Source organism: Durio zibethinus, chromosome 14, assembly GCF_047325235.1.
Source record: "Durio zibethinus cultivar Kanyao isolate XHJ-2024 chromosome 14, ASM4732523v1, whole genome shotgun sequence".
Lineage (NCBI taxonomy): Eukaryota > Viridiplantae > Streptophyta > Magnoliopsida > Malvales > Malvaceae > Durio > Durio zibethinus.
The window spans coordinates 16,213,582-16,223,131 of record NC_143175.1 but is presented as its reverse complement, the minus strand read 5'-3'; the positions used below and the strand labels follow the sequence as shown (position 1 = coordinate 16,223,131).

The window sequence follows — 9,550 nt, the reverse complement described above, 5'->3', positions numbered from 1 at the left end:
AATCCAAGATCATCACTACGTAAAATCACCAAATATTTATCAAATATAATAATTTAATCACCATGCATAAATTACCATGATTTTTAGAGTAATCTTCTCATACCAAACATCACCTTTGAGTTTTATTTAAAATTTAGTTTGTCCATTCATATTAAAATATGTTTGAAATTATCTTAAAATAACATTAAATTATTAAAAAAAAATTTTATTAAAATTTTAATATTTTTAAATATATTAAAATTTTATTTAAATAAAAAATATTTCCTACCAAATCAAATTGAATCTATTTTTTAAAATTTTTATTCAAAACCAAACTGATAAGCTTAGCAAGTAGCCCAACTCGTAATTCACTTTTAGCCATTCACTTTTTTTTTTTTTTTTTGTTTTCTAATAATGAAAATGATGAAATTCTAGTTCAAAATCAGCAGAGGTTTTTTTTTTTCCCCAATAAAATAAGCTAAGGTTACATCATAAATTATATATAGAAGAGAAATTGAAGTACAGAACAAGTTCATTGTAAGCCATGGTCCCATTTGGATTGGAAAGCCAACGTCATCGATATACTACAGCCCATTTGGATTGATATACCATCCCAAAGTTTAGAATGCATTTTTAGGTATATAAAACCCTAAATTACTTGGTCTACCAAAATAAAACCCATCAATCATTGCAACCAAACAATTAACTCAATAATTATAAAATAAAAAATTAATAATGGTTAATTGAGTTCTCTCTTACCTTTTTCTCTCTCTTTCCATTTTATTTTTGCTCTTTGACCCGTAATAGATATTACTAATCTCTTTGCCACCTTACCTAAATATTGCTTGAATGGACATTAAAATTGCCGTAATATATACTCCTCATATTATTGAAGCTCTTTTGAAGTTCGAAGTAATGGAGCTTTTTGAAATATAAAGCTAGGAGTGAAAGAGCCCCCGACGAAGATGAATGTGGTTCATCATCTTTGCCTCATCGATTTTAATATTATTAATAATAAATAATACATTAATAATGGAGGATGCAAATGCAATCATCCATCTATCTTAGCAGCCTACCTTCATAAAACACCAAGAAAGAATCCCAAAGCTTCACTATGGATATTACATGCTAAACAAATAATTTATAACTTTTTGTATCACAAATAATTATGAAATAAAATAATTACATATGTTTATTACAACTTTTTGTATCGCAGCCTTTTTTATTATTATTATTGCTCATCGTCTATTAAAATAATTCAAATTCAACCAAAAAAAATTTTGAGAAAGAGAGCAAAACTTTCAACTTACAAGAAAATACTTTTGAGTATATTTATTTTATGATAGATGTGCCAGGAATAAACAATATATGGATAAAAAAAATACTCTCTCTGAAGTCTTAGGTGTCGAACCTTCAGCTGTGCCAAGTCCTTCTTTATTTTCCTTTTTATTTCTTCTTTTTTCCTCTCATTTGCAATATGAATCTATTCATCCATTTTTTCTCTCTCTTTTCATTGGCCCCAATTCCCCCTTTCCTCTAAATATCTTATCCATTTTTTATTCACCAATTTCACTCTTATCTAATAAATTCTAAAATATTTGTATTACCTTTAACTAATAAAGATAATGCATTTAATGTCCTTAAAAGAACATGTGTCACAATAAATGTGTCATTTAGTTCATTTTCTATTAATAATAGATGAAGCAAATGGAAAATAAACAGATAAGGGTATTATAATAATTTATCATGTAGTTAATTTTTATATATTTATAGATACATTATAAATAATATAATATTTTTTTTCAAAAATACATGTCACGTGTCAAGTTTCACGAAATAAATGATAAGAGTATTATAGGAATTTAATATATATTTTTATGTAATTAATTTAATATGTAATTTTATAAGGATATTATATTAATTTTACTTAAAATGCACGTGTCAAATTTTTATAAAGTAATGATAAAGGTCTTTTAATAATTTAACATGTAGTTAATTTTATATTATATTAAATTTTAATATGTAATTTAATAGGGATATTACAATAATTTTGAAACAAAATACCAAATATAAAATTTTTATGAAAAATAATAAGGGTATTTTAATAATTTAAGATGTAATTATTATATATTATGTTAAAATTTAATATATAATCTAATGAGAGTATTATAGTAATTTTCAAACAAAATGTCATATGTCAAATTTTTATAAAATAATAATAAAAATATTTTAATTACTATATATATAATTGATTTTATATTATACATAGATTTTTATCCTCTCAGCTCTTCACCCAAAAAAACCACATTCTTCACGTATGGATTTAGTATCATTTTCTAAAGGAGTATTTTAAAAAGTTAATCAAAATATTATTTAATTAATATTTTATATTAAACAAACTAATTAACAATTATTATTACAAATTTTATTATCATGATATAAAAATAAACTATTTAATATAAATATATATGTAATTAATATATTATCTTTTACTAAATTTAATAAAAATAATATATTAAATATAAAAACAATTTTTAAATAATTTTTTAACTATTTTATTTAATGATTATATTACTTTTGTTAATAAAATCCTTCTAGAAGTACATTTAAAACACCCATTGATGAAATAGACAAAATCTTTTTTATTTACAACTTACCTCATATCTATTTTTCCAAGACAGAACATCTTTTATTTTTCTTTCCTAATCCAATAAAATATTATCCAGAAGTTTGCTCTCAGTCCGTCACAACAACCAACGCAAGAAATTATTGGCCTCCTTCGGATGCACATCTAACATATTTTTATTTGTCTTCAATGATTATTTTACAGATACGCGAGAAAAGTTTGGAAGCATGAATGAAGCTTGGTAAGGTTCTTCTGACAGAATATCAATGATAAAAGTTTTTGTTGCAAAACCGAAAAAAAAATTGAAATCCAACAAGAATCCATTTCAATTTACAGTTTCCTAAAACGACGGCACGTATTATCTTTTCAGCATTCATTCCTTTTAGTCTTCTATCCATCTCTTCGTTTCTCATTGTATTCTATTCTGAGGTTTTCTTTTTCATAAATTCATTTCCTATTGGGTATTCATGATTTCTAGGGAAAAGTTTCAATCATTAAATGCAAAAACAAACAAAAATTCCTTTCGTCTTTCTTGTTTTGGTTCCCCTTTTTTATTAATTTTTTTAAAAATTCATCAATCATATCTAAAATCTTATCATAATCAGAATAACCGTTTTTGTCATTAAATCAAATATGTCCAATCCGTTCGTGTTTCTTATCCCATAATTCTAGTTTTATTTTATTTTTATTCTCCCCGGACCCACGTACCCACCTCCTTGATTGCAAAACGACGTGACACAAACCCCTGTAAGAATAGACTATTTCGTCATATGGGTTTAATATAATATTTTAAAAAAACTTAATAACCCTCATCCAATCTCTTCTTCGTTATTTTTCCAAAAACAACTAAAAAAAATAATTTTCTTTCTCTCTCCTGGCAACTACTTAAATGCAGACAGTCATGTCATGTCATGTGCTTCCTCTGAAAGTTTCCACATGCTTGTTCAATAAAAAAAATTATCTGAAAAATACGTAAAAGAATAATTTATGTCAACCACCAAGTTTCCACATTTCAGCCTGATGATAAAACTCGACAACGTTTAAGGGAAATGTCAAAATGAGGCAAAGGAAGAAAAATTTTCTCAGTGTGCTCCGATGATTAAAGATGAGTTAAAAAGAAAATAAATATTTAATAATAATTATTAGTAAGGGTCTTGTAATTACTAATTTATCCATTTTAAAATTATTTTTCTTTTCATATTCGTCTCCAAAGAAAAGAAAGAGACACCGAAGGAGTACATTTTGTTTCTTTTTTAACAATTTTAAAACTGACAATTGTCTTCTTAATTAACTTATAATCATGGTACCAAATTCTATTTATTTTCGATACATTGTTCGTTCGTAAGTATTATTTCCGATCCACAGGTAACAACATATATGAGCTTTGTTATATTATTATTATTATTATAGATAGACAATAAATTACTGATCTATAGGCAAGCTATCAACTAGTTAAGATTTTTTTAATCATAATTTATATTATTAAATCGAATAACAAAAAAAAGATGTACCAAAAAGTAATAAAATTAATGTAAAATATGTTAGCTTCGGGAATTTTCTTTTTCTTTTTTGCTATTGATGTTTAACAGATAACCTTTTATATTATATATATATATATATATATATTGATACTAACAATTTATATGGAAGTAGAATTAAACCTTTAGCTTCCTGTCCAATTTAATTGTTTCTAAACTGGCTAATATTTTTGTTGAAAAACAACATATAGTATATCAATGTTAAAACTCATTTTAGTAAGAATTAAATATATAAATGAATAGAGATTTTGATAAACTATTTATAAACATGTTCGATTTCTATTTATTTATTAAGTTTAATAAAAGGTCTTGAACAATATTTTTATATTTGTTTATTAAACGAAACGAATACAAATAAATGTTTGTTTAATTTGTTTATATTTGTGAATAAGTTTGTTTAAAATTTGTTTAAAACTCGTTCATTTATTATTAATTTTCTGTTCGTTTATAATAAAACTAATAAAATTATGCTTTTATTTTTTACCTTAATCCTATTTTAAGATTTGTTTATGTTCATTTAGGGTTTGTTTGTTTAAATTTATTTAGTTATAATTTGCTTATTATTCATAAACATGTTCGTTTATATATGTTCATGAACATGTTCATTTAATATTTACGAACGAGCTCAATTAACTTAATTGAATTGAACACGAATCGAACATGAACAACTTACTATTTAAACGAAACAAGTTTGAATGAACATAGCAATTTTCTTACCAAACACGAATCCAGCTTGGACAAATTTAAAAATAAATTAATAAACTATAAATATATGTTCATTTATTCATATTCAATTCATTTACAACCCTAGTAAGAATGACTATATAGCACAAAAGTTCCAATCACTCTTATTTTCTCAATATAATTCTTTTGGAAATTTATATTTGCATGTGTGGCAAATCTCCTCAATGCTTTCATAGTTCTATCATATTTGATTTTCGAGTTTATGAGAATCCTGTAATTTGAAATCAGAAATAATCTAAGTAATTTTTTTTTTTTTAAGTAGTTAAGGTTGTTAAAATTTGAACTTTAATAATTGAAATAAAGAGGTCAACACAATTGTTGACCATTAAAATATCTTTTAAACTAGTTTGTTATCCTTGCAATACAATAATTATCTTTATTTATTTAAATGTGTATGAATATATAAATTAATAGTATTTAATCTTTTAGATGTTTAATATATATATTACAAATAAAAGTTATCAAAATATAATAAAATTAAATTTTTTAATTAAAAAATTTAAAACATATAATAATATTTGAGGAAAATAAAATATCCAAAAGATTTATATATAAATAATATTATCGAGTACATCAACAAAATATTAAATTGAAAACTAAAAGTTTCATCACTTCAAATTAATTTTTTTTTCAATTTGTGTCATTTTCATCTTGTGCAATTTTTCTTATACACTTACAAGTTTATATAATTTTAAGATAAATTTTATTTCTTTGAAAAACAATGATTTTAAATGTTTCAATAATATGCATGATAGCTACTTGCATGTACATTTTTTGCATGAGTTTTAATAATATCTTGATTTTAAACATTGTTAAGATTTGCCAAATTTTATATTTGATGCAAAATTGTGTAAAAGCTGAAATGAAATAGTTTTAAATTTTAAGTAAAAGTAGTAAATTTTAAACAATTATTTTAAAAATTTGTGGCAAGAAAGTTTTAATAAGGTGTCAATTCTCATTCAAAGGATTTTATAATCAATTTCAAAGGTAAAAGAAAATTTGTTTTTTTGTTTATACTACTTATGTTTTGCTTCCAAAAAAAAAAAAACAATAGTATTATAAAAGAATTAAATTATAAAAAATTAATTTCAAATAAATAAACATGAATTTACTTTTACATAAAACAATTATATTAGAATTAGGACTACATTTTACTCATTTGCCTATATTTATAAATTTAAAAATAAAAACAAAATCAGCAATTAAAAGTAAGCCTATATAGTCTTTTCTAAATAAATAAATAAAACCAATAAATAATACTTAAATAATTAAATTAATATAATTTACCTTCAATTGTCAAAATACTCAAAAGAATCATTATTGTGCTAAACCAATTGTTTTCCTCTAATTCAAGAACCATAAATTGTCAAAGAATTTTTATAAGATCCATGTATACGGTATGGAACAAACAAAATTTAAAAAATTTTCATAAAAATTTTTAAAACAAAAAAAATATTTATTAATTTTTTAACATGCAAATGCACATATTATAAAAAAATATAATAAAAAATTGTATATCTCATATATCAACAAGTTAAAAATATATAATAAAAAATTTTGTGCATTTCACAGGTTAAAAAACCATTTCTTTGCAAGATAAAGCTTAAAAAAAAAAAAAACAAAAGAGAAATAGAATTAACATTGAAAGTATAGTTAAAAAATAAATTATCTTCTAATGCATGTTTTGTCCTTTTTAAATTTAAAAATAATCAAATAATAAAGAATTATTATAAAATCTCTAAAAATAAAAATTATATTTTAAAATTTTAAATTTAAAATGACATATATTTAAATTATTAAGAAATCTATTTTATAATATCACTCAATTTGAGATTTTTTTATTTAAATATATTTATATTATTGGAAAACTTATTTTAAAAAATAATATATCACTATATTTGAAAGTTTTAAATTGAAAAAGATATATATTTAGATTATTTGGAAAGAAATTTTTTAAAAATAATATATTTAAATTAGATTTTGTTACTAGCAACTTAAAAATAATTGAATTGGTCTTCTACTTAAATTTGAAATTTTCATATAATTAAATAATTTTTAAATAAATATTTTAATAAATATCTTAAAATTAGGAAATATTTTACATATCATTATAAAAAGAAAAAATTTTAAGAATTTTCTTACATGTCAAAAAGAGAAACCATCCACCTAAATTTTCACATAAACAAAACTTATCAAATTTTTATATATGTTACAATACAATATTATATGTGATATATGATTTCAAATTCAAGTCCATCAAATGTGGGCTTCGTTCAATTATATAATTTGGACTAAAAAAAAGTAAGCCAACACAAACACCATTAATAAAAGCCACTGAACATCTACAAAGAGATGTAAAAAGAGTAAATCAACACAAATACCAATAACAAAAGCCAATTAACATGGACAAAGAGATGTAAACAAACACGATTGACCCATGATCTGGTCAGGTTATTAAAATATTAATTTCACTTTATTTCATAGCAATATAAATGCTATAATTAAACTCAGAGAATCATATATTTTTCCTTTTCAGCACAGCAACGATGCTAATATTCTTGGTTGCTTGTTTCCCAAAATTGTAATCCTGAACCAGAATCTGTGTCACCTTATCATATAACTGGTCCATTACTTGTTTCCCAAACTGGTGTGAAATCATGGGCTCTGAAAAAGCTCTCACGTTTTTAGCTCTTGATTCTCCACTCGCCCATACATCTCCAAGCTCCACTTCAATTGTTTTCATATACTCAATTGTGAAAGAGCCCTCTTTCTCCACTAGATCCTCAACTTCTTCGTTGGATGGAGTAAAAGTAGGCAAATTGAAGGAGTCTAATTTTTCTTCATCAACCAGTCCCTGTTCATTTATGTTCACCAGGAATTAATTAGTTTATAAGTAATTATTAATCATTAAAGGTAAAATTAAAATTGGCAATCAATATTATTTCACCTTTGAAACTAGGTAAGATATGGCCTTGGATAGGGTTTCAAAGTAGTAGATGCTTTCTCTGCCAATGGGATCATCAGATTTCCTTCCATTAATTATGAACAGTATGCGTCCATTATCAGGTACCATCTCCGGAGATCGACGTTTCAAGAATAAAAGGAAATCCTCTTGAAACTGAGAAAGATATGCCTTTCTCACTGCAGGGGGGGCTGGTTTCTGATATGTAGATGCTCCCCTTGTTTAACTGCAACCCTCTTTCATTTGTGATTTTTGGGGCCTTTTTTCATGGGTTAATTCGAAATGATTAGCCAAAAATGTCTCAATAAACAAATATATGGACTAAGAGAAAAAATAAAATAAAAACATCTATAAAACCGAACCTAAGTCCATATCACAAACAAGAAATGTTAGAAGAAATCTGATCCCAGAAAGCTAATGAATCCCGTAAGAGGAATGGATAAGATGCATGAATTTCTGTTGGAAAAGCCGATCACAAAAAGAACCAGAAGCACCCATGGCAAAGCAAGAAGCATTCTTAAATTTCTCTTCCATGACAGTTAACCCTTTGAACAGTGTGTTGAAATCATTCCCAATCAAATCGTTCAAGTAAAACTGAATTTCTGGGGTTTGGCGATATCCCAATTCCCTGCTGTTTTTGACAGTGCTCTCAATCACTGCTGACATCACTGTGAAGGTATTGGGTCCTGAAGAACAACCCAAGTCAGCTACGTTGAGAACTTCAACTGGGTTTGAAGAGCAACCCTGCTCTTTCAACACTGATTCAACAGCCTTGTACACTATTGGTTGTGTTACTGCTGCCACTTTTTCCTACATAGTTAACAAATAAGTAATCAATTTTCTAAATTAAAGAAACGAAGAAGAAGAAGAAAAAAAAGAGAGGGTTAGGCTATATGGAGACCATCAGTCCTGCACTCTTCACATAGCTGCTTTCTCCATCTTCTGTGTTCATGTGCATGGCTTCCTTCAACTACATTTTTTGTGTAATATTTTCGCTCTGTTTTTGATGTCCAAGTCTAGGATGTTATTTTCCAATGGTTGAAGTTCTTACACACACACACACATATATATATATATATTTAATACATTATCAGTGAATAAGATATATCACCTCATTAATAAATGAATACTAACCCTTAAAATAACTATATAAAAATTTAATTTTTTTAAAAAAACTTATTTATTAATGATATGTTATTATCTGATTCATCTCATTAATGAGATAACATCATCCAATTCACTAACAATGTATAAAATCTATACACTAACAGTATATCAAAAATAAATCTATATATATTGTATAAGTGTAATTAATATTTTTACATTAAATTTAACAAGTCATTTGTATTCATTATTCAATCACGTAAAATTTTGAATTGATCTAGCATCTCTATTATTTGATTTAAAATAACATATTTTTAATATATTTTAAGAATTAAAATTTTATTATTATTGAACAAATAATTGAATATTTTCTTTTCAATAAAAATAATTAGATTTTCAATATGTTTAAAATTTAACATACATGATCTACGAGTAAAATTCAAGGTAGGTTAACAATATATGAATTATATAAAAACACCACTCCTACGTATACTGTCATCCTTTTCTTTTTATTTTTGGAAATATTATCTCATCGGATGGAGTTTTTAAAATTTAGTAGCTTGGATTAGAGGATTATTACTTGTCCTTTTAAGATAG

The 9,550-nt window shown here is 24.5% G+C and overlaps 1 pseudogene across 1 annotated transcript; it reads right to left on the bottom strand.

Annotated features, from left to right (window-relative positions):
• Nucleotides 1-7,362: 7,362 nt before the first annotated feature.
• LOC111295470 (7-methylxanthine methyltransferase 1-like) lies at nucleotides 7,363-8,807 on the bottom strand (annotated as a pseudogene). The gene is made up of 4 exons (XR_016327292.1): nucleotides 8,751-8,807; nucleotides 8,267-8,659; nucleotides 7,835-8,108; nucleotides 7,363-7,741 (listed from the first exon to the last, which is right to left on the bottom strand). The product of XR_016327292.1 is annotated as a 7-methylxanthine methyltransferase 1-like (transcript).
• Nucleotides 8,808-9,550: the final 743 nt, after the last annotated feature.